We start from the raw sequence: 24,913 nt of genomic DNA on the forward strand, positions 1-24,913 counted from the left end.
GCATTGCTCCTGTGGCACGATGGGGCCTGGGCAGCTCAGCTAAGCCCAAAATTTTTCTTTGCCTGGAGTAAGACTGGCACTTTTCCATCATAGCTGGAGAACCATGGTTTCCAAATTAAGCACAAGACAGTGTTTAATGTCTGAGCAATGAGCTTTCCTCAGTATTGGGTGGGGTTTTATCATGGGGTAAGGAATTCCTCATCTGTCCTTGATTTCATTTGCAAGTAATTTCTGTTCGGTGTCCTCACTTCTACTCATTTGATGGGCACCAGTGGGTTAAGTAAATCCCAATTAAAGCCACAGTTAGGGGAGCTGGTCGAAATATTTGATAGGAACTTATTTGAATTGGAAGACTGACACTTTTTACCAAATAAGTGGACGTTGACATGAATTCAATTTGACATTTGCCACTTTCTGCAGAATTACAAGTATTCAATTTTTTCAGAAACTATATTTAAACAGAATGCTTTTGGTTGATGCTAAATTTTGAACAGTTTTGAAAAGGGTTTCAATAAACAGACAACGTGTTAGGAAATGAAAATCATGTCTTCTGCAGACTTTCTGGGACACTTTTGCAACTTTAGTGCATTCATAGGCAACCATTCAAATCATTTTTCAACTCATGGAAGTTGTTATGAAGAAGCTGCTGATCTCCTTGTGAACATCACAGAGAGCCCCGAGTTCAACCCAGCACCTCTAGACAGAGATAATCTTGTGCCTGCCAATAGGTAAGAAAGCATGTGCATTTTCTCAGTCTCTCCAGCTCCAGATAATGATTACTAGCACATGGCTTCAATTATCCAGCACAAAGAAGATTCTTGCCAGCTTTTGCCATGGGCAAGGAGGCCCAGTGGGAGAAGGGATTTTGATGTGTGGTGCAATAAGCAAAGGGGACATGTCTGGAGACACTTCTTCTGTCTGTACATGCATGCCCAATCCCAGACAGTAAGTTCATCTCCTGCACCTCACTACTCTCTCCTCTGTGTTCTGAATGAAGGATTTTTGTCATTTCTAGGCCCAGAAAGTGGGTTATCTTAATCTCTCAACTTTAAAAACCAATCAGCTGTATCCATCAATGATTCTTTAGATGTTTGGGGTAATGCCATTTGCAGAACCTCCTGTCCTTGGTCCCAGCAGCAGCAAAACTCTTCCAGCTGCAGGTAATGTGGAGATCTTGCCTAGCAGCTGCACTTGGTTTTGACAACTTCCTCCCAGATACAGGCAAACTGAACAGGACTCAAGTGGACCTGCCATACTGTCAGGTTCTGCCAGGAGCAATCTGCTTAATACTGCCTGTTGGATCCTCTCCTGTTCAATGTTTGAGCATATCTTATTTCTGCAGTCAAGGCATGACTCCTGACTGCCTGGATGGTGAGGCTGTCAGTGCAGGTTTTTTCTGATAGCTTTCCAACGCCAATAGTAAGACCCCACTGAAACTTTTCTCTGTGCATATGCTGACAGAAACACATGCAGACTGATACCTTTGCCAACATATTCCTTTCCATCACTGTATGGTATAGTCCTGTGCAGGTGAGAAGCTAGTCAATCAGTGACAAGTAAATCAAAGGACAATGGCCACAAGTTGTGCTTGAGACTTTCTAGCTGGAAAATATCTTCTCCATATGCTTGTTTCTTCCCCAGGACAGGTCACTGGAGAAGTGGTGCTTTTAAGAGGCAGTTAGAACAAACCACAGCTGACCTGGCACAGCACTGGCAATAATCCAGCTCTGAGCAGATTGTACTAGAAATCCTCAGAGGTCGCTTCCCATCAACATTTCTTCATGTCTATGATGGATGTGGGCGGAGAAGCCATTGGTTTCCCATTTGTTCAGTAACAAACTTGAATGCATCCTTTTCCTGTATTGTCTCCTTGCCTTGGTCCACTCTTAGATTTCAGCTCTTGTAGAAACTTCATTAATGCAAAATGTAGATATTATATACACAAATCATAAAGCAATTCATTTACCCTGATTTAGGTGTGTCCTCAGTCGACTTGAAAGTGTGTGAGAATCTCTCAACGCTGGGCCCAGAAAATGGGCTGGTTTCCCACTCAGACCAAGCTTGACCTGAAAAGGGTATTGGAGTGTTTCTGGATGTCAAGGGTAGAAACCCTTCAAGAAGCCTTAAGCTACTGGATTTGCTCAATAGATACTTTTTGCCCCTGCCTCTTGAGTGAAGTATGCCCAAACAGCCAGGTCAGGGACAGAAACAGCATGGGGCAGCTCATGGAGACAAAGCCTAGTCAACCCCACACACCACAAAGCCATGAGTTACCCCAGCTAGCTTCTCACACCCAGTAGCTCCTTAACTAAATCACAACTTGACGTCTGAGCTCCCTTGACAGCCAGAGAAACAGCCACTAGTGATTTCTTCTGCCTGGGACAAACTGGTTCCTGAGATGAGAGTTCTCCCTTCTTTATCAAGGAAATCAGATAAGTCACTTAGGCAACAAACTTTTAGTTTTCTAAAGTCAAGAGAGGCATCCACATGGTTGGGGCAGGAGAGCAAGACTCACCAGCTGTTGGGAGAGAGCAAGGTGTGATTCTTCTTCCACCTTGATGTTTACCACTGGAGAATGCGTAGATTTGGATGAACAGATGGTGGATACTTACTTCTTTCAGCTTCCCTGGGAAATCTGGTTGTGTCTTCTCAAAGGCCAGCGGTCATGCACACCTTCCCAAACTCACTTCTATCCAACAGTCCCTTTGTCATATCTCCTCTCCTCTACTGACAGTTCGAGGAGTCCTCCTGCTCCCTGCTGACTTGTGTGTCTTTCTGGAGACCTCTGCAGCAAGACATGTCAGTGTCAACATCCAGGTTTCCATAGTGGATAGCAGGAGATGAGAGAATGCAGCAACTGTTTTATTTCTAATGTACATCCCCCTTGCTGATATGTAGCATGTCCTGACCCTCTGTGCTCACAATTTTATTTGCTGAGTTGCTGTAACAAATACTGTGAGAAAAGTCTGGCTCTTGCCTGGAAAGCAACTGCATAAAAATGGCACCTTCTTACTCAACCCACCAGCTCCCTTGTGCATGAGTCTGAACTGATGTGGTAGCAACAGGAATAAAATCTTGCTGCTTTGCGTGACTCACAGCTCTGCAGAGGTGGGCTGGCTACAGCGGAGGGAGTTAGGAGGGTGCATTTTCTGGTGAATCATCAAAAAGATCAACCTACCCTTAACACACATGCAGACCCTGGTAAAGGCCATGGAGCAGCCATGCTCTTATGAGTACAGAAAAGTGACTGGCCCTTTTCCCTTTTACATCCTTCCTTTCCTTCTTGCTTCCATCTTGAATATGAGGACCAGTGGCAGGGGTGAGAGGTGAAGCAGTGAGGATGTGGGCTGAGACACCCTAGAAAGGACTGGCCCTGTCTGGCTAACTGATGCACATAGGCCATGAAGGCAAGATTTCCTCCATAGCAGGTCCAACACTGTTGCAGGGAAAAGGAAGGTCTTTCTGCCCTGGAACCACACAAAGTCTGGTCCTTCCTTTGTATAGCCACACAGTTAGAAAAGACTCTCTACTGTGCTTTACATTTTCTTATATGGCCAGTAAGAGTTAATCACTACGGATTGGGCTCACCACAGAAGTCACAGCTCCCCTCTGGTAAAATAACAATGGTTCTTCATAAGTGTGATGGTTCTTTCTAGCCACCTGAGCTAAGGTATAATAAGAAACACTAGCTCTTTAGTAAACTGTGGGGTAGCATGGTCAGGTAGCACTCAGTTTCACTTGGAAACGTCTCCAAGAGACTTGGAGAAAGACTAGAGAGTCCTGTAATCAGGCAAATATATGACATCTAGGATTGTTGATTATTTTCAACTCTGCATCCTAAGACAGCATCTGCCAGAAAATGTCATGACTAGACCTTTATAGGACTACAGGGCGAAGGGCTGAGCAGGTATTCAGTGAAGCCAGCTTTTACCCCAGAGAACCAATAGTACTGGTGGTACAAGTGACAGAAAAAAATCTGAATCTCAGTTTCCTATTGAGCTGATGGGCTGGAAAAACATCTGCTAGCTTTAGGCTGCATGCCTTTGATGTGGGATCCTTGCAAACAGAAAGTGGGAGGCATCTTGGGTGAGAGCAGCTGTGAGAGTTCACAGCTCTGAAGTGGCAGGAGAGTGGCAAGAGAAAGACAATGGGCTTGAGAGACATCTCCTATGGCCTTGGAGAGCCAGGAGGTGAGCTCCCAAGGGGTTAAGGGGGACAGAGGCAAGGGCTGCTGACAGTTCCTTGCAGAAATGGTCTTAAGGACACAGGTACAAAGTAAGGCAAGGAAACATAGCAAATAACCAAAGCAGCTGAATCCTGAACTCTTCACTGATCTGAAGCTCAAAAAGGAAAAAAAGAAAAGCTGAATAACTACAGCAGAGTAACAGATAAAAGAAGAGAACAAAAGCATTGGTCAAACTCAGAAAGCTGAAGCTCAAAAAGAGTTACACTAGCCAGAGAGTACAGGACAGCAAAGTCCCTCTTGCCTGCCTGGGCACGTGCACGTCACCCACACTGAGAAGCCCTTATGGGTGAGTTAAAATCCAAAGCTGTATTCCAGGCTGCTGGCTGGACACTGGGAGAGGACTTGTCACCCACTCCTGCCAACAAAAGGTCAATAGTGTCTCTGGTTATTCACTCCAGAGCTCTTTCAGGATCCCGAAGCTAAGAAGGACCCTCCTTGGTGCAGACCTGCATGCCAGTATAATCCAGCACAGGAGCTGTAGTGCAAGACAAGGTCTGCCTAGGGCTACCTGGTACACCACCTGTAAGCAGTTCAGTTAAAATCTGACTCAGTCCTCATCTGGACACTTGGAAATTAGTTTTGGTGGGTGAGACTGGTTGATTGCTGAGCGCTTATGCAGAGATGTGTGTAAGTTAATGTCAACCCAGAAAACTGGCAGGAGAGTGGCAGTGATGCTCCCTTCTGGCTCTGCTTGTATCTCTTTCTGTTTGGTTCAGGATTATGGAGATAAGTCCCATTTTATATGAAACAAGGAGATCTGAACCATATGTTGTGAAGGTTCACATCACATCTTGTGGCACAGGTCTGCAGGGAAACTTCTGTGATTCTTAAACAAAATCAGCCTATAACCAGGTGGAGGTTATGTCTTATGGAAGAGACAGCTCAAAGATAAACACTGGAGAGATAACACACTATCTATGCAACAAGCCAGCACCAAATGATTTTGCACAGCCCATCTCCCTCCCTGAAATCTCTGCATCACCACCCAAACCCTGGGACACAAGCACTGCTAGCTTCTGCTCTGGGCACTGGAAAAATGAGGCACAGGGAAGGTAAATAACTCAACTGTTCTTCAGGACATCAAAGTGAAATGGAAGTTTCCTGGTCTCCAAAACTGAAGGATAGCACACTCTAGCCACTAGCTCTTCTCTCCAGCCTCAGGCTGTCTGTCTTTTTGGATCAATAGAAGATTTGCAGGGGAAGATGGTCCTGATGGACTTATTTCTGTATGTGGCGTCTTTAAAGCCCTGTGAAGATTTTGTCCATGGCAGACAGAAAGTGATGCCCCAGGCATAGTGCTGCTTTGTGAACTAAAGCTTTTGGCTGTACTGGGTCTGGCTGCGATTAAGTTAATTTTCCTCACAGCAACCTGTATGGTGCCATGTTTTGGATTTGTGACTAAAACAGTGTTGGTAACACACTGGTGTTCTGGCTATTCCTGAGCATTGTGTTGAGGATTTCTCTGTTTCCCATTCTGCCTCCAGGCATGGGGTGGGAAAGAGGTGGGAGGGGACAGAGCCAGGACACCTGACCCCAGCTGACCAAAGGGATATTCCATACCTTACGGTGTCAGTAATAAAAGCTCAAGGGAAGGAAGATGAAACAGGGATGTTTGTGGACAGTCTCTCCAAGTGACTCTCACATGTACTGAGGCCCTGCTCTCCAGGAAGCAGCTGGACAGACATCTGCCTGCTGATGGGAAGGAGTGAATTAATTCCTTATTTCCCTTTGCAAGTGCACAGCTTTATTTCACTTCTTAAACTGTCTTTACCTTGACCCATGAGTTTTTTAAATTTCGCACTTCCTATTCTCTCACCCATCCTGCTAGGGGAAGGGAGCAAGCGAGAAGCTGTCTGCGTGCTTAGCTGCTGGCCAGGGTCAACCCACCACAGTGGGTCTTCAGGCTAAAAAAGCATCCTTACATGCTGAGATCACAGTGAGTGCTGTCATCCCTCTCTTAGAGATGGGGAGCTATGGGGTGATGATCAGACACAGAGCAGAGAGGGTGAGCTCCTCAGGTCTCTGCTAGAATCTTGAACTCCCAGGTACACACCACGTTCCAGCTGTCCATGAAGGTATCATTTGCATCAATACCATGTGCTTATTTGTTCTCAGTTCTTAAAAGTCTGAGAGCTATTGAGCTATTGCGGCTCCCAATAGCGTCAGGGATGGGTGACGCATGAGTAGTATGCATTTCCTCAGGATGGGCCTGGAAGATGCTTTGACATAAGGACACAGATTGGCTTTGTTCTCCCCACTTCAAAAATCACCCTGGGCTTTCTTTAACCTCCTCCCCACAAAAGAACAATGCTAACAAAAACCAAAAGCAAATGGTGTGTTACCTGAGAACATAATTTGCTCAAAGTCATCAATGCATGGACTTTTGGGTTATGGATTTTCACATGCAAAGTCCCATCGATTTCCTATGGATCAATGGGAAGAAGCCAGGCAAAGAGGAAAAACTCCAGAGAATGATTTAGCAGCCTTTGTCATTCAAACAATATCTCCCTATATGAACATCATCTGTGTGGAGTATTTGTTCACTTTAATACAGTGACAGTGCCTGTGTGCTTTTACAGGTACCTGAGGAGTGCAGGCCCCTCACAGGAGGCAGGAATCTGAGGTTTCCAAGTACCTCAAGAACTGCTCTGGGAATCAGAAAGGGTTTTGTTTTCCAGCTCTTGTGATGTGTTGCAGCTGCCTACCAACTTTTTTGTTTCCATCCTTGGCACACAGAAGAATTTCATCACCACACTCTTTATCATGGAAACATGTCATTCAGTGGCATTCGTACATACTGTTCACATCAAATCAGAAGGTTGGCTCGAAACCCCTGCAGAGATGGGACCTTTCCAATTGAACCTGCCTTCATAGGTTTGGTGCCGGGCTGAATGCAAAGCCAGAAGGAAACCGATTTTTTTCAGACAGGTTTTCAGAGACGACAGAAGATGCATGGAAGCCTCCCAAGAACCGCCTACCCCATGAGATGTTCACCATTCAGGATGTTGGCAAACTTGTCAGATCAGAAGGCTTTGCAAGACACCAGCCGCTCAGGGACAGAAGTGTTCGTGAAGTTTTGGGGACTGTCAGATTTTTGCTGAAGAGCTACCTGATGCAACCTTATGGCCGAACACCAAGCGCTGAACTGAATCTAGGTCTTCCTCAGGATCTGACGCCTGCTACTCTCTTTCCCTGCTTGGGATTTGGAAAGCCAGACCTGGAACAGGATGTGATTTGCTCATGTTGGTCTGCGTGATGCCAGCTGAGGCCACTGGCAAATTCTGCTCACTGAAAAATTATCTCATGTAGATGAGGGTCAGATGATTAACTTTCAAGAATCTTGCCACAGCTGAAATTACTGCCAGTGTTAGGTATGAGAAGGAAACATTGGCAGAGCTGTCTCCCTGCCATGGGAAGGATCAATTTTTCTCCTGGAAAGTAAAGAAGGGGTGCTATAGCAGCTTTAGCTGGACTCCTCAGCAACGATGAGAGAGCAGGGTTTAGTTTCTGTGCTGCTTGCCTCCCCTTCTGAAGTACTTACGCAAATGAAGTATACTGCCTGGGGAAAGAGTTCTTGTGCAGGAGACTTTCATCTGGAATAAACAGGACAGCGGATGGCATTTCACAACGAATCCACCAGCTGCCATGTATGAGGCAAGGGAGGTGGGGATCGCTGCATTTGATCATGGTTCTTTTCATCTGGTCTGCCACCCAAAAAGTGCCCTGGCACAGGAGCTCCGTCTGGGGCTGATATCAGCAGTGAGGGATCGATAAGGCTAGGAGATGTGCCTCATCAGCCAGACCTCAGAGCCCACACCTGCCACCTGCCACCAGCTTTGTGGAGGCATGGGGGGGGGTCCTTTGGGAGGCTAGAACAAGAGTGTGTGTGATTGCTTGGTCAAGGTGCCACCCTATGCAGTTGTCCCAGGTGAGGTTTGAGGAAGGTGAAGGAGGCTCCCTGGATGTTATCAAGCTATGTCTGAAAGGTGTGAAGTGGAGAGATAAAGAAAATTATGTGCAAGACAAGCGATACAACACCCAGTATGATGCAATCGCTGCAGTGTTCCCACCAGCCTGTGCAGACCTGTGGAAGCCTATGCTGTTTTCAGGATACTTGAACTGCAGCAGCAAGCGTTGGCACGTTGTGACTATCAGGAGTGCTACCCCAAAGGGGTTCAGCTGACAGGTTTCTGGAGGGAAGCCATGTGCAGTGATACCAGCAGTAGGTGTCACAAGGCCCTGTAGGAAGTCCTAATGCATTGGATGCTTGGAGAACAGGCATAGATGGACAGGCCTGTTTGTTGGACCCCAGGAAGAGCAGGGCCACTGGTCTAGGAGAGAGCAGTAAGACAACGTGTACTAGCTGCAGCCAAGCACAGCTGGGCTTTCACAGCTTTTTGGTAAACATCAACCACTTTTTGTGATGACACCAATCAAATTTCCAGCCGGTTATCTCACTAGGGGGACCCAAAGCAGGGGCAGAGAGACAGATGAATCAACTATAGATTTGCTTGCTATAGCATGCCTGTTGCCAGTAAATTTCCATGCTTCCAAGAGCAAGCTAAAAGCTTAGTTCATTTGCCGAATGGAGGGATGCTCTACCAGATTGTCTGCAGTTGGAAATAGACTCATCCAAAACTTCTAGGCTGGGCATCTTTCAAAAAGCCATGCTTTAGCTCAGCTGCAAGTTTACTGAGTATCACATAAGAAAGTTGGGGTCAAATTTTGTGTCCTGTTATATAAGAAGTCTGATGAGACAAGGACAACAATCTCCCTAAGGGTGTGTATCACCTCTCTAACAGAAACTGGTTTTACAATTGCAGAATAAGTGGGTTTTTTTCAAAACAAAATGGAAAGATAACCTATTAGTGTGTTAATTTCTAACAGATCCATGCTTTGTGAAAGCAGTATTCCATCTACAGCCTGTGCTATAGCTATTACAACCAAACCATCTGGATGAAGAGAGACGTTCATGGAGCAGCCACCCTGCCCCCTTCCCCAGGTTCATGTGCCAGAAACCCACTGATATTGAAAAGGATAGGGACACTGCTGCGCAAATACCCCAGCTAGTAACTGATCTGTCAGGGAACAAAGAGCAACCTGCTGAAATCATGTCAGAGACAGGCAGAGGCAAGGCACTGATGGTGTCACCAGCAGTGATAGGAGACAGTCATCCAGAAACAACAGCCCTGCTTAGCCTGGGAGAATGGCTCACAAAGGACTCAGAGGAAGCTGAAGAGAAAGGGGTGAATAGTCCACAACTTGTAATTCCAAAAATCATATAGAAAGGGAGAGTGTGTTAAAGAAAGAACAGGGAAGCATAAATACTGTGAGGTTCCTAGTGCTGCTCAGTCATTAAAATAACTGATGGAGATATGTTTACATCAGCCACAGAGGTGTGCCTGGATCCCAAGTGAATGAGATCCCATTTCTATAGTTCTTGTCTTCCTCTAGCTTTCCTCCTGTTTCTGATCTTCACTCATTACAGCATGGCAACCATAAACACTGCTGGACCAGGAATTGTTTCTTTCTTTAGTTTTGGGAAGAATTTGTCCTTAGGCATGCACAACACAATGTAAATGCTAATGAATGTAATTGATTGCTCTGTCCCAAGTCACTGTCTGTGCTCCACCCAGAGCAATGAAGTTTAGGCAAAGCAGAAAAGGTCAGACTGTGGAGGAGGGAGGGAAGGAAGAGAGGAAGAAACAGACTGTGTCGATTTCGGTAAGCTCTGGACTGTCCTTGTTTCTGGATGACAACTGGGGTCAGTGAATGGGTCATCTCTGAACACACAAGATGATCTGAGACGTTTGATGGACAAGAGGTGGGAGGAAATGTTCCTGATGGTGGTTTGAGAATGAACAAGACACCAAGCACCAGAACGCTGTCGCTTTCTTAACATCCCACTCGGCTAAGGGGATATGACAAGAGAAACGTTCAGGCAGTGTCTTTTATTGTCTGGACACCCACTATGGAGACAACACAACTAATGACCAGGAACATCTTCTTGACTCAGCCATTCATCAGGGTAGAACTATGTGATCATCTCCCTGCTAGGTATCCATTCTCAGCCTGCCTCTAGTCCCTTCCCTCTTTACAGTGACCGTTCTCCAAGGTACATTCCCTATTCAGCCCACACCACCTCCTGTGCTGTTGCTGTCAGCACTGATGTTCCCCTGGGGTTCTCCATATCATATGTGCCAACCGCACTGGCAACAAGCCTGCTAGCTCATTAAGTATAGGTATTGTGCTGTCAGAGTGCCGTCTAGATCTTGGACAAGGCCTTTATGTGATACTAAAAATAATAATGGAACAAATCTTGGAACAGAAAATAATGCAGAATGTGAGAAAATGCTGTGGAAAGTGAGAGCTAGTGGAAGTGATCCTGAAGGAACCTTCTTCTAGAAGAAACTGTGAACCAGTACCGCTGGGGAGGCAGTATCTCTCATAAGCCTTCTCAGGCAGGGTATACATCTGTCCCAGCCTGCTATTGGCTTTATGGAAATGCACAATCATTGTTAACAACCAGTAACAAGGAAACTGGAGAGCCTCTCCCTGCACAGCTGCATTTGCAGCACACATGCGTCAGCAGTAGCCTAAGACAGGAGAGAAAGCAGTGTTTGACAGATCAGTAAGAACAAGTTTGGCAACTCTTTAATCACTCATGTGGTAAATGGGAAGCGGATGCTGTGGAGCCCACCACAAACACAGACCATCCACTCACCTTTACTTATAACAGTGAAGACGAGCCCCTGTCTGGTCAGCAGGCAAGTCCCCATGGAGTTGCAGCAAGATGGGAGGGTGGGAGGGAAGAGCAGTGAGGTGCTCATCATTCAGAGCATCAAGGACAAGAGAAAAGTCCCAGATTCTGGGAGAGGAAGTGCTGATGGACCTTGTGCTTGAGCTATCCCATGGCTTGCCCACTGGGGCAGCAACACAGTGAGCAAATATATTGATGCCAAATGATGGACACATGCTGAGAAGAAAGGCAGTTGCCTACAGGAAAGGCAAAACCATTGGGATGAATTAATAACTCTTCACCACTTTGCCCAGTGGAAGTTGGTCCTGCTGCCATGGCAGGAAGAAAGCAGCAGCCACATGAATGTGCAGTGCTTTAGTATGGTCCCCATAGGAGCCCAGTGGCCCCCGGACTGCAGCAGTCCACACTCACCGCACAAGGGTGCAATGCCCTGTGGTGCAGATAGGATCATGAGCCTGGTGCTGTGCTGGCAGGACCGTGGGAAAACAAGCTTGCATGGCCACACTGGAGAGACTGCCAGACCTTTCTGAGTCACCCACCTGTGCTGGCCGCAACCACAGCTGGGAGGTCACCTATTACAGACTGCAGCTTTGTCAATCTCCATTATTTAATTGATAATTTATCATGCCATTCCAGACAGAGAAGAGTTCCTGTTCACGCCACTGTTTGTTCCCTGTCACATAGTCAATTCCCCAATCCAATACAGCAGTTGTACTCTTATTTTATGAACCATACCTTAGGGCCTAATTAATGCAATTAATCAAACTTTTACTTAGGCAGGCATATCTTCATTTCTCCACTGACTGTCTGCTTGGACAGCTGGGTGTGTTGTCTGCATAGTATTCATCATCTTAAGCTATTACAATGCTCTGGAGTGCACTGAAGAGTACAGGGAGGGGAGGGGACTGTTGGTAACAGAGCACTTGTGATCAGGTTTCAAATACAGACGCTGAGGGCAGATTCTGCTCTGTCTGAAGCCAGTCACCATCAGGAGAAAATCCAACAACTCAGCACCAGAGAGCTGGGGTAATGGAGAAGTGAGCAGGCACAGAATGAGGTGCTCAAAACCAGGACCCTGTATCACCTGGAGCATGCTTGCAAGCCCCAAAGAACAAGCTCCCAGCACCTCATCCATCAGCATAGCCTCCATCTGCCTGGGGGAGCCACTGACCAGTGGCATGCCAGCAGCCAGATTGCATGCAGGGCATGCCACAGAACTGGAGATCCTGCTGGGGCCACAAAAGCCAGGCAGGAAAATGATGTTTTGATCTCTTCTCCTGCTCATGGCTGCTGCTTGGAGTCAGGAGGTTGTCTTAGAGGCATTTCTAAATTGTTGGAAGACAAAAAACAAGGGTCTACGTATCAGTAGGACATTCCTAACAGACATTTAGGTAAGGGAGAGCATAAAAACTGATGAATAGCTAGGGCTCCTTCAAGCGCCACTACTCCTCCACCTTCAGGGCTCCCTACAGTAGACGTCTATGTCTGTTGGCTGTAGAGGGAGGTGGAGGTAATGAGCTTACAGCAGAGATGCATACTTAGTCAGATGGCCCCCCATAAGGTGTGTGTTCTGACTTCCTGGAGTGTCTTTCTGGAGCATTGGATCTACTGTTGACCACAGCTTTAAAAATGGTGTTTCAAATGCACTTTTGACACCTTACCCACAGAAAAGTTGAGAAAATCATTGCTTTTCAGGAAAAACTCCTTGGAGGTATTTCTTCATTAGTATTATTGAAGAACATAGAGATCAGTGGATTTGCAGGTCACTCACCACAGCAGGCAAAAATCTAATGATGATTGGAAGTGTTAGCCAGAAACATAACAGTGCTTTTGTGACTAAAAGACCCATAAAATGGAGTAAACTGTCAATTGGGACAGTTTTCTAAGAAACCATTTAATATTTGATATCCCAAGAGATCACTTGCAAAAGACCCAAATAACGAAATGGCTTTATTTTATTTAATTATCTGTCAGAATCTAGAAAGTGACTTATAAGGGGTCTTTTACCACCAAAACCAGTGTTATCCTTCATCCCTGCCTTAAAAATAATAAAGAGATGAAGCTGTGAAGCTAATCTTCTAAAGCGTCATGGAAATCAAGTGAACTTTTGGCTGAGTTGTGACTCACCGATATAGTGGACCTTGATGGAGTCATGGTTATCAACAAACTATGTCTAGCCCTCAACTGACATTCAAAGATGATCAGACAAGGTTATCTTCCACATCTGTAAGCACTTAAAAATGTGTCGGGACTCACTATTGTGTTGAGTGCTTATCAGTCAGACACTCTTGAAAGCACTACCAGAAAATACTAACACCAGGGATCACAGAAAGGACTCAAGGATATCTAAAGTGTTTCCCCCAAACTGGTATCCATTCCACTCTCAAAACAAGTGTAAAAAAGAGCTCTTTCCACATCTGACAAGTTATATAAGGGAGAACTTTAAAAAGCCAAGCAAAACAGAGTTATAGCTAAAACCAATCAAAATGTGTTGCATCACCACTTCACAACATCTCAAGGATTGTGCCCTGTAATGTGGCAAACCAGACAGTAGGACACTTCAGACAACAGGTACAGGCCTAAGACATCTGCTGTGTTAGTGTCTGGACCCAGGCAGTGTAGTATGTCTTGACACTTCAACAGTTATAAACCAGAAAACTTAAGGCTCCAGATTGCACTTGGCATGGAAAAGGCCAAGCTGAGGTTCATTGGTCATGAAAAAGCCACCAGTCTGTACATTAATTGGTTGTGACATAGTTTTGTTCTTTGTAGAACAGGGTAGGCATGCAGAAAGTGTTTGACAACATCACAGCTACCTAAATAAACCTAATGAGCCACTGGTGGAAAACCTTCAAAGACTAAAAATATACCTCTATGATTTTTCACGTAACACCACAATGGCCACTGTGGCTAGATCAGCCCTGTTGCTCATGGACAGGAACACCCACCTGCACATGCAACAGAGTGTATGCTCACCAAGTGGCCCTGCCTGTTACCATACGCTAGCAAACATCTCTGAAATACAAGTATTAGGCAACCAGAGCTGGGAGGATAAGGAGAGATGGAAGAACTATGACAGTCTATGGACTAAGAAGAGGAGGTTCTTAAAACACTTGCCAGAGCTTTAAGAAGCCATTCCAGTTTTGAAAGGTGTTCCAGTTTTAAAACTTTACAGCTGTCAGTCCATTGTGGCAAAATGTCACTAAATGCAACTATAGTGTCCAGCATAAGAACCATCTGCAAACTTCCAAAGCTATGGTACGTGTGACACCATGACTTTCTGGGATATACTGCAGATACGCAGTTATCCTTGAGAGGTGGCTGAAGGACCAGCTGCTGTGTAGTTGTGGGATACAGATTAAAAAGCAGCCTGAGCTGATACATACACAAAATTTTATGAGGTTTGTAAGAAGCTGAAGCAATTATTGCTTCTATTCAACATTAATAAACTTATTATGACAAGCTTTAGCTAAGCCTAGTTTTAAAAGATATACTACTGTCTGGAAATTCAGTTTCTGCTCAGACCAAAACCAACATATGTGACAGCAGTATGATATAATAAAGAAGTCATACTACATCATTTTAAAGGAGCTTAAATCAGTCAACATATGGGCTAGGTCCATCACTGTGCCAGACTCCATATTATCAGCAACCGGACCCCTGTAATGTTGTTAGAGCACTCTGACTGAAGCATCAGGATGGAGTGAGAGAGATTTTGGGGTGTTTCAGCACTCTTCACTATGGAGGAAAAATTATGTAGTTCCCACCACAAATGGGGTAGATATTAAGACTAGTAATAGACCAGAAAAATTAATTAATTTCTTAGAACACAGACATGGAAGAACAACCATAACTAGATCTAGGTTTCAGTGAACCCACTGCTTGGTATTTTAATGAAAACAGGAGCTGGGACACAAACATTTGATGTGGCCAAGTACAGCCCAGTGCCAATGTCATACAGGAAGAGAGCAGAAGAATACACACCAAGCTGCTCTCTTGTATTTGAGGCTACACTATTTCTGTCTCTTCACATTTTTGCCCTTCACCTCCCATCTTCAGCTGTATCTGAAACCTGGATTGTGATAGTTAAGGTCAAATTCCAATTCTGGAGTGCAGAGCTCAAGCCTCTCCCCTTCTTTTTTCCAGGGGTATAAAATTGATCACCTTACCTTAGGCAGAAGAAAAAGTGAAAGTGATGGATGAGGAAGGTGAAAAGGAGGCCACATTGCCACTGGGAACGTGGCCTAAAAGTCAGTAGGAAAAGACTGTTTGGGTCTAAGGGATACCTGTTAGCCTCTTTGGTGGAACCACAGCCATCTAGACAAACTCCATGTAAAGGTGACATGTCTTCTTTAGATTTCAGAGTGTGTTCTTCCATGGGAGGGCTAAGACGAAGAACAGATCAGGCTGCCAGGAATGCTTTGGGAAAGGAATCTAGCTCTTCCTTACATCCTGGTACCATTAACAGTGGATCTTCGCAGAGCACAGTCTTATCTCATAAACATCATGTCTCCAAGTGAACATGCACTTCAGTAGTTTATACTCTTTGCAAGCAGTCAGTGATGAATCTGTGTCCCACTGTGGTGACAAAGACCATGTGCCACCTAACACCTGCCATCTCTCTGGTACGGCCCTGAGCACTAAAGGTCTGAGATCCTATTTGCCTCATTTGCATTATCCCAGGCCAGATACTAATGTGGGTAGCTTTGCCTAGGTTACTCATGTGGAATCAGAAATGTCACTGTACATCATCAAAGCACTGATGTCCTTCAAGGCATAGGCTGGAACCTCCCTGTAGTGTTTTCACTGGTGGGCAAAGTCAGGTTACACAGGTAGTTCCCAGTCTGGCAGATATCTCCTTGCAGGCAGACACCCACTGCTATACAAGCACCAGGACTCTTAGGCAGCAGATGCTCCCTGCAGGGCTGGGGCAAGGATGTAACAGGGTTTGTGGGAGTCTCTAGAATAACCAGCACCACCTAACTCACAAGGTAAGAGGGCAAATCTCCAGTAATGCAGTAGCGGAGCTGTACAGAAACACAGCTTTGCTTTTTCCTTGTAACTGCCAGTAAATAAGCTGTCTTTTCAGCTGCTTTTTACTAGGCACGTGGAAAACATCTGCATGATAGCAAAAGCCCAGCCTCACCTTGGGGAAGCCTTGCCATGGCTGCCGGTTACAAAGGGCGAGCAGAGATATTTCTAGCTTATGTCTTCAGACGCTGTGGAAGAAATTAGCTGTCCTTATTGGAAACCACCTTGCACCAGTCTTGCAGCTCCTCAGAGTTGCACAGCTGCCCCACTCCTCCTCAGCTTCCCCTCCCAGGAGCTGATAAATCACCATCTGGCAAAATAGATGACAACAAGGATGGCACAGGTTGAGGCCTGGGCAGGATCTCCACCCCAGTGCTGCAGGAGCTGAGCTTCTCACCAAGGATGCAGCATCATCACTGCTGGCGGATCAGGGATGCCAGCAAGGCAGAACTGCTGTGGCAGAACCTCTGGTGCTTCCCACAGAGCTGACCCCAGCCCTGCTTCTGCCCTCACAGGCAGTGGGGGGGACATGCTGTCCCCCACTGCAATGGATGCAGCCTTCCCCCTGCAACTCTAGAGCTCAGGCTGGTCCCAAAATCCTTGGTGGTCTTTCCACCAGTTCAGCCAGCTCTGGCTCTGCCCCAAAGGCACCTGGTTTCCAATGGCTCACAATGCTGGCGAGGGTGAGATCAAAGGAAAAGTGTCTAGTGTAGCCCTTTCCATGAAAGAATGCATACAGGCAAGTGCCTGGCAGGACCTGGGTGCAAGCAAAGGCTGTGAAGGTGTCTCTAGGCTGGGCATTTGAAGCAAGCGAGGTGCTGCTGCAGCCTTTTGGCTCCGCTGCCTGCAGCAACCCTGCAGCATGGAAAAGGCTCCCTTGGAGCATGTACAGAAAGCTGCCCCAGCAGAGCCGCATGCAGGGAAACAGGCAGTGGAGGCAGGGGCTGGGGGCTGCCGAGGGAGAGTGCTGGCAATGTTGGCCCAGCTGAACCAATAACTCACAGGGTGGCTGCCCTTGGAAAAGGTGCTATGGGATCCAGGGGATCTTTCATCCATACAACAAACCCCTGATTTCCTGTGGTCACCCTGGTCCTGAAGGAGTCAGTCCTTTTTAGGGTGAAAGAGGGAGGTTGCTGCTGCTGCGCGTGTGGCTGAGGGCAGCCATGGGAAGCATGGCACATCCCTACAACAGCATCCAAAGTGACAGTCGGTGTGTCAGAGGTGCATGGCTGTCCTCTCTATCCCCAGGTACTGAAAGCAGTGTCACAATGTCAGGCTGGGATGAAGGACCCCACCAGGATGCAGGGCATGTTTTTAGCCCATGTTTCCAGAATTTTGATGCGGGACCGCCTCAGATAGATTTGGCCAAAGTCTCTTGCTCTCTGAAGAGCAGAGCTGAGTGGCCAAGAAGAGGTCATGTGCAGGAGCACACCCGATTTATGGACAAGCCTGACCAGACTCCTTCCTATAGGACACCTCCCTGATACTGCTTTTAAAAACTTTGTGGTTATTTTCGCTCTCTTCCCCTTTCATACCATTTTGCCCACTAATCTCCTAGACCAGAGGGGTGTTCCCAGATGGCTAGACGTGCCACAAGTACACACAAAGCACAGCCCTCATGGGAGGGAGCTGCAGGAACCATGACCTCAACACTGCCCGGGGGCCAACATACCATTTTGAGAGCCCCAGCTCCACCAGCATCGCCTCCCTGCTGGCTCTGTCAAGGCTGTGATCCGGAGGCATCTGTGTTGCATGGCCAGAGGCATGAGCAAGGACTCAGACCCCCCCAGGGTCCCTCTAGCTGGGGAGGAATTGCTATTTCAGCACTGCCCCACAGAGCTGAGTGGGTGCCGGCTCAGGAATGGTGCTTGCAGAGGGTACGGGCAGGGCTGCAGCACGGCGGTCACGCTCTCCCTGCAGAGCCAGCAAAATCCAGCAGAGTTGGGGGTCTGGCCCTGAGGAAATTGCCTGCCAAGGACTGCGGAGGGCAGCCGCCGCTCGCTCTCCATTAGCATTCAGCGGCACTGCCACCACGCGAAGGAGAAAACCACCCTCGTAAACATAAGGAGAAGAGATAAAAGCACTTAGCGCAGGCTGGTGAGCGAAACAGAGGCACTTCGGCTCAGGTGGCTGGCTCCTTGTCGGGCTTTTGTAGTCTCTCTGCAGCCTTCCATGTGGCGCCGCGGCAGGCTTGCGCCCCATCGCTCGGCTACGGCAGAGCCGCGGCTACGCCTGAGTGGCACTGGCAGAAGTTCCCCAAAGGTTAATTGATGCTGCAGTGCTGCAGCCACCCTGTAGACAGCCGCCTGCCAGCAGCTTCGCCCTGTCAGCTCCTGTGCCGGAGCTTCTCCTCCCTCTGCAGCACCCTTCCCCGAGGTGGACCACCTCCTGGGCAGCCAGCGCAGCCCCCCCACCCACAGCAGGCAGCCAGAGGGAGCTGCATCTCCTGCCCCAGGCACAGGGCTGGGAGATGGGGCTCCTTGGGCTCCAGCACTGGGATCTCTCCCAGGACTGAAAGCACTGCCAGCAGCAGGAATCATCACCCCAATACACCCTCCCGCTCCCATCCCCCCCCCCCCCCCCAGCAGCAGTCTGGCAGCCTCTGTGCCCTGTGTTCCTTGGGCGGGAGGAGGGACATGCAGCCCCAAAGCCTGAGGTAATGATCATGCTATTCCCCACCTCACTGTGATGGTCTCCATGCCTCACGACCCTCCACCCCCATATCCCCCACTTCATAAGCAGTGGCAGCCCCCCTCTAGGAATACAGCCTGATGCTAAAACCCACAGCACATCTCCTGGTACTTTCAGTGGCTGCAGAGCAGGTCAGTAGCAGTATTTAACCCAAGGGAAGACAGAGGATGGGATTCATAAGTTAGCCCCATGCACTCCAGACCCTTTTCATCCCCTTCGTACCCAGTAACAGGGTGGTGCAGAGATCTTGGGCTGTTCATTGGGGAACCCTCAGAAGAGAGAAAGAGACTCTGCATTTCTACTTGAGTGGCTTGCTGGGGGGCACAGCATAAGCCTCCAGCCGGAAAGCCAGCAGTCCTGAGCAGATATGAGACCAGACTGGGTGGCTTTTTCTTGGTCTGTACCAGAGTCACCATGCAGGAGGCCTCATCCCAGCTCTATTCCTAAAATCTCGCGTGATGTCAGCTTGTTTTCCTGTCTGCAGGCTTTAAAATAAAAAAGACCCTTCTCTGAGGTGTCGTCCATGTTCCGTCAATATTCTAAATGTCCTGGGCTCTGCCACCCTGTTTACTTCCTCAGAGCTGTAAAATAAATAGCACTGGCCTTTCCCTCTCAAATCAGAAAGATCTTCCTTTATTCTTCCCTTAGGGACTGATGGCTTGCCCATCAGAGGCAGATCGTTACGCTGCAAAGTCTGGCAGGCCCCTCCCCACAGCAAACAAGGTTAAAATGCAAAGCCCACCGGGGTCTACATGATGCTGATCATTTATATGAGCACACTGCCCTGAACAAGGGCTGTGTGAAGGCACAGCACCTCACTGGAGATGTGTCCATCTCTGGGAGCTCACAGCCTTGCCTGGAGACAAAGGCCAGATAGAAGATGAGCCACGATCTCCAGAAGCCCAAAGCAAAATACCGTTCAACAAAAGCATCCTGGAAATATGGTGGGAAACCATCTTTTGCATTGCTTAAGCCAGTGTCCAAAAACAGAATTGAGGAATACAGACACTTGTGCATCAGCAGCCTCACATGTGCATGCTAGCTGCAGACTAGTGCTGCACAGCAGTGACCATCACTTCCCATGACCCAGCTGGGTTTCTCCACTAGAGAGCTGCTGGGTGTGCTGGTGTGTGCAGCGCTTGCTGTGGCCATGCCAGAGGGTACTGTGGGGTGCAGGGGTACAATCTCATCCCAAGCACAGAGACTCACTGCAAGACCTGAAGGTGAGGCTCCCTCAGCTTTTACACCCATGACAGCTACACAGGATGGCAAATTCCCCTTGGCCCTGGTAGCACACAGAGCTTTCCAGCACGTGCCAGCAAAGCTGACTCCCTGGCTAGACAGTGAGCTTCCAGCACAGAAACTCCTTGACATAGGCAGTGCAGTCTTGCGCTGCCAGTGTCCCCATTCAATGCCAGCCCCTTCTCAAAGAGACACTCAGCTCACCCTCCCTCTTGCTCCACTCTCCCCTGGGCTCTGCAGCAGAGCAGTGCTGGGACAGCCTGGCAACACTGGCCAATCAGGATAGGAAACTCTGCAAAAGAGGCTTTGTAAATTAAACAAATGCCAGTTGAGGAGCCAGTTTCTTCCTTCTCCTTTGTAGTCTCAGTGCAATCTGGCAGGGACCGGTGCACGCACTGACTGAGGGCTGCAGCTGGCACTGGGAGGAACCCTGTCTCCCACTGAAAAGCACTCAGCTCCAGGGCTCGACGATGCAGCTATTTAACAGTACACAAAAATGTTTTGCAGGAAGCAGACCCAATCCATTTGCTAAGGGCAAACAGCAGTGATCAACCTGAAGAACCAAATCACCCTGTAGAACTGAGTTTAGCTTCACCTCCCACAGGCCACCAGACCACTTGAGGGACCAGGACCTGTTTCAGGTGGCCTGAGAGTGTGAAACTCTCACAAGTCTGTGAAAACCTTGCACTGGCAAGATAACTAATGATTGGGATTACCTCAGCTTTGGGAGCCCTGATTTTCCTTGAAAGGGTGTCCAGTCCCTGAAAGCAGAGAGCTCCCAGGTGACAGCCCATAGGTATTCCCAGTCCTCTGGTGGAAAAAGCACCTCCAGAGCCTGTGAGCTGGAGAGCCTCCTTTGGGTGGGGAAAATTCTCACTGCCTGCCTCTAACACTGCTCAGTTTTGTACCATGGGCCTTCTGCTGGGAAGTGCCTGGCCATTCCTAGCTGCCCTTGGCTCCACCATTTCCAAAGCACTGAAATTTGGTCCCAAGAGATCTCCTGCCAGCTGCCCAGCACTGTGCACTGCTGCAGGTCTTGTTTCTACCTGGGCTTCCTAAAGGTGCTGATTTGTACAGTAGCTGAGCAGCAGTCACAACATGTTTGTGAAGCAGGTCAGAAGAGTCTGATCCATTTTAAAGATGGTAAGCAGAAGCACATAGGGTTGTGTCTTGGTTACAATCAGAGGCAGTCGCTCTCACAGAAGAACTAGAGCAGTGCTGAGTGCTCTTCAAAAATCACACCCCTCACAAAGGCCAAATTTCATCTAGAATAGACCCCAGACCTGCTAGTTTCTCACCCTACATTTCAGCCACAAACGTCTCCTTCCTTTAGGCAATTGGGAAGCAATGCTCACTCCTCACAATCCTTTGAAAGTCATTGCTTTCACAAAGGATTTCAAAGAATCAGTGTTCCCCATTGCATGGGGTCTCCTGGAAGGAGATATTTTTATACCAGAACAAATTATTCACTTCCATCAAGCAGGCTTTGATTTACAGATGCTCACAGACCTGGCCCAGGTCAATGGAAGAAGTGCCTTCATGCAACAACAGGAAAAGACATTGGAGCCCACCATTCAGTACTGGCAGCACTGTGTAGAACCTATCCAGGTAGCCAAAGGAGCAAACACAAAGATTATTTTGTTATGTCAGGTGGAATTGCCAATGCAAGTAATCAAGAAAAAGCCTGAAAACAAGGCAGTCTCTTATGGCCATGGGAAGGAGCCAATGGGCAGTCTTGGGAAGATGACTGAGCACATGGGACAGGTTCTGGGAAGCACTGAGCACCTAAACTGCATCCTAAATTGCATCCTGGTTTTCAAGTCTAATGGTAGTCAAGAAATAGGATCTTGTATTCATCATAATAAAATGGATTCTCCTAATATATCTTATTCATAGTTTCTCTTCCCATAAATATTATGTGATCTTTCAGGTCAAAAGTGAAAGGCCCGACAGTTCAGGCGCTAATGAAAGGTTGTGTTTAGAGCTGCTCCTAAGCCTGTATGAAGTAAAAAAATTACACTTGATTGTTTGCTGTATGAACTCTTCTGTACATGCTCTTCATATGTTCTGCAACTGCAGAAAAGCCTCACTGCCTTGTAAAAGCGTGCACAGACAATACATAAATGCATTTGAAGTGGAAGGGCATGTTGTAAGGACTGTGTCAGGGAACTTTACCAGTAGCACACCCAGAGAAACCAAATGCAAAAAGACACTGCTGTGAGAGGGAGGGATGGGGATGCCTCTAGGAGAGCCAGCCTGGCTGATCCTAGGTGAATGCAGAGGTGACACATGGAGAAGGGACTAGGCAGGTAAGCCAGAGGGTGAGGTCTCAGCAAGTCAGCCACTCCATGGTACCTGGGCACGCACTGGACAGTGAGTAGCTCACAGTGCTACTCACTGTGTCACCAAGGACAGGAATGTATGAATTACCTGACACTTAACATTGGACAGAAACATGCAGGTGAGCAATTACTGCAGCACCTAGTGCACAGTGATCAGCATGTGTATCCATGACTTAGGATATAAACTTGTCCAGAGACATACAGGTTCCTGCAAGAAAGGGAAAAATTATCACCGGACTATCTACAGCACCAGCATCAGGAGGGTACTCTGGCATCCTGATTTCTGTTCCCAAGCACATGGGAGCTAGAGGAGTAGCCTGTTAGGACTACAAGTGAAATGAAGTCCTGTATGGGGTCAACATGAGAAACTCAGGCCAGAATACGATGCTACAAATCATATGTGACTCAATTAGGGCAACATGACTAGCTCTCTCTTCACCAGGCAGAAATGGTCTGATGTGGCTCAAAGCCATATTTCCAAAGCGAAGGTATGTTTTCCTCCTTGAGTATTGGATTCCCATTTGCTTATTTTGCCTCAAAGGAGGCTTTTGGAAAGAAGAGTGGAAAAAGAGGGGGAAGACCCTTTTTTTTTTGTTCTGCCTACACACAAAAAGGAATAGTCTGCTGGGTAGAAAGAGGGAGGGAAAGGAAGAGTTGGAAGTTGCCTGTTTCTGGGGCCAATGAGAGGAACAGTGGTCAAGATATTCCTGCAGATACTGGGGTATAAGCTCAGGCTCTGTTTCAGACTTGTGACAAAGTTGTCAGGCTGGGAGATGGGACAGGGATGCTGGCTGCTGACTGTGGAAGCTGGCCTTTCCCACTTAGAAAGAGGTGTTCCTCAGCAATACGTGCAACAATGATCCAACAGCACACCTCATCTGCTGTCCAGGTACCCCCAGTGAATTGCTTAATGCCTGAAAAATCAGCAAAATGTAGCAGAAGATTGCATCACCAATGAAAGAGGAGAGGCAGTAGCCAGGTCCATTCTTAGTAATTGCAGGACAAATTCGGACTTTGCCTTAACTTGGAGCATCTGAACCAGACCAAGAAGAGGGAACATTTGTACTTGCCCAATAAGAATGAAAACTTTGCTGAAATGAGACAGATTCTTCAGCGAATTAGATACTTTAGCAGAATATGGGCAGATTCCCCCAGACAGAGAGGGCATCAACATCTTCAGCACTCTGTTTGGCACACTCTCTGCTTCTTGAAACTGCTTTGCAGATGTGGGCAGCACAGCTTGTGTTCAACTGGGTGGTGTCCCAGCTTCACCATGGAGTCTCTGGAGTGAAAGCCTACAGCAACAACACAAGATGGAGGGCACTTCTCATTGCTACTGGCAGAGGACTTACCCTTGCTTCCTGCACACTCCCATCTCTCTGCCCCTAGTGCTTCTTGTCTTATTCTTCACTTCCCACACTAAAGTACTTGCAGCAGGGACCAAGTCCTGAACAATTCAGGGCAGTTCAGGTCTAAGACAAGAGCCTTGAGAGGCTGTAATGGTGAGGAAGAGGAGGAGGATCTGTTGGGGAAATATAAATGATTGCTGCATTGCTGTGGGGCAGCAGAACATTCTAGGAAGCCCTGAGGAGATGAAACAATCTTCTAATGATGGCAAAGGGCCAGAGATGTGGAAACACATCATGATTACAACAATTATCATGCAGAGACCCCTGAACACGAGGACTTGGGGGCTGCAAGTCCTCCCTAAAGCAGAACAACAAGCTTACAGCCAGCTACTGAGCTCAAGCAACTTATCTTTGTAAACTCCTTTGCCATGGTAGAAAGAAGCTCAGAAAAGAGACCTCAATGCTTTGAAGTGAGTGCTGAAATTATTGCCAAGGACTCATGGCAAAAGATCGTGGGAAAAGACTTTCTATTGATTCTTCTTTTTAACTAGTTACTTAAAGCTTCCTCATCTTGGCCAAGGAAATGTAACCATTCACTATTGCCTGCTGTTCAGAATAGCTCCTGTATCCATTTATCACGTACTAGGAGATGCAAGCTACTGGTTCTAGGGTTGTAACTCCATTGGGAAATTTTCAGTTAAGGCAAAGGCAGCTTTTCAGTTCTGGTTAGATTATCTGTATATATATTTAAATCCTCCGAAGTATCTACATTTTGGATCTCAATCCCTTATGAACAACTGGGGCACTGCAGTTGCCAGTCAGGGGCCAGCACCAAATGATGAGAAGTAGAGGTGAGAACCCCTGCTGAAAGAGCTGTGGGACTAATGTCCCCCAGCACTAGGTCCCATCCCAGTCTGAACCTGGTTAGGTTGCAAAGCACAGGTTCATTTTCTAAACTGTTGCTGTTGGTCATGCTGGGAGACTCTGGATAACTGAAGTTATGTACATGAGTGCCCAGGAGAGTCAGAAAAAGCAGCACAAGGAAGATTTGGGAGATCTGACAATGTCAGCCAGCTGGAGTGCTTGGAAGTGCCCACCTCCACCAGCAAGATGCTATGAGCTCTTTTGGCTTCCTAGGAAAAATGTTAGCAGATCACCAGTTCCTATATGTGTGCTGTATCTCTGCTAAAGTGGATCCTATAATTCACCTCCAAGCACCAGTGTGAGCTATTGCCCCAGTAACAGTGGGTAC

Source organism: Phalacrocorax carbo, chromosome 8 (genome assembly GCF_963921805.1).
Source record: "Phalacrocorax carbo chromosome 8, bPhaCar2.1, whole genome shotgun sequence".
Classification (NCBI taxonomy): domain Eukaryota; kingdom Metazoa; phylum Chordata; class Aves; order Suliformes; family Phalacrocoracidae; genus Phalacrocorax; species Phalacrocorax carbo.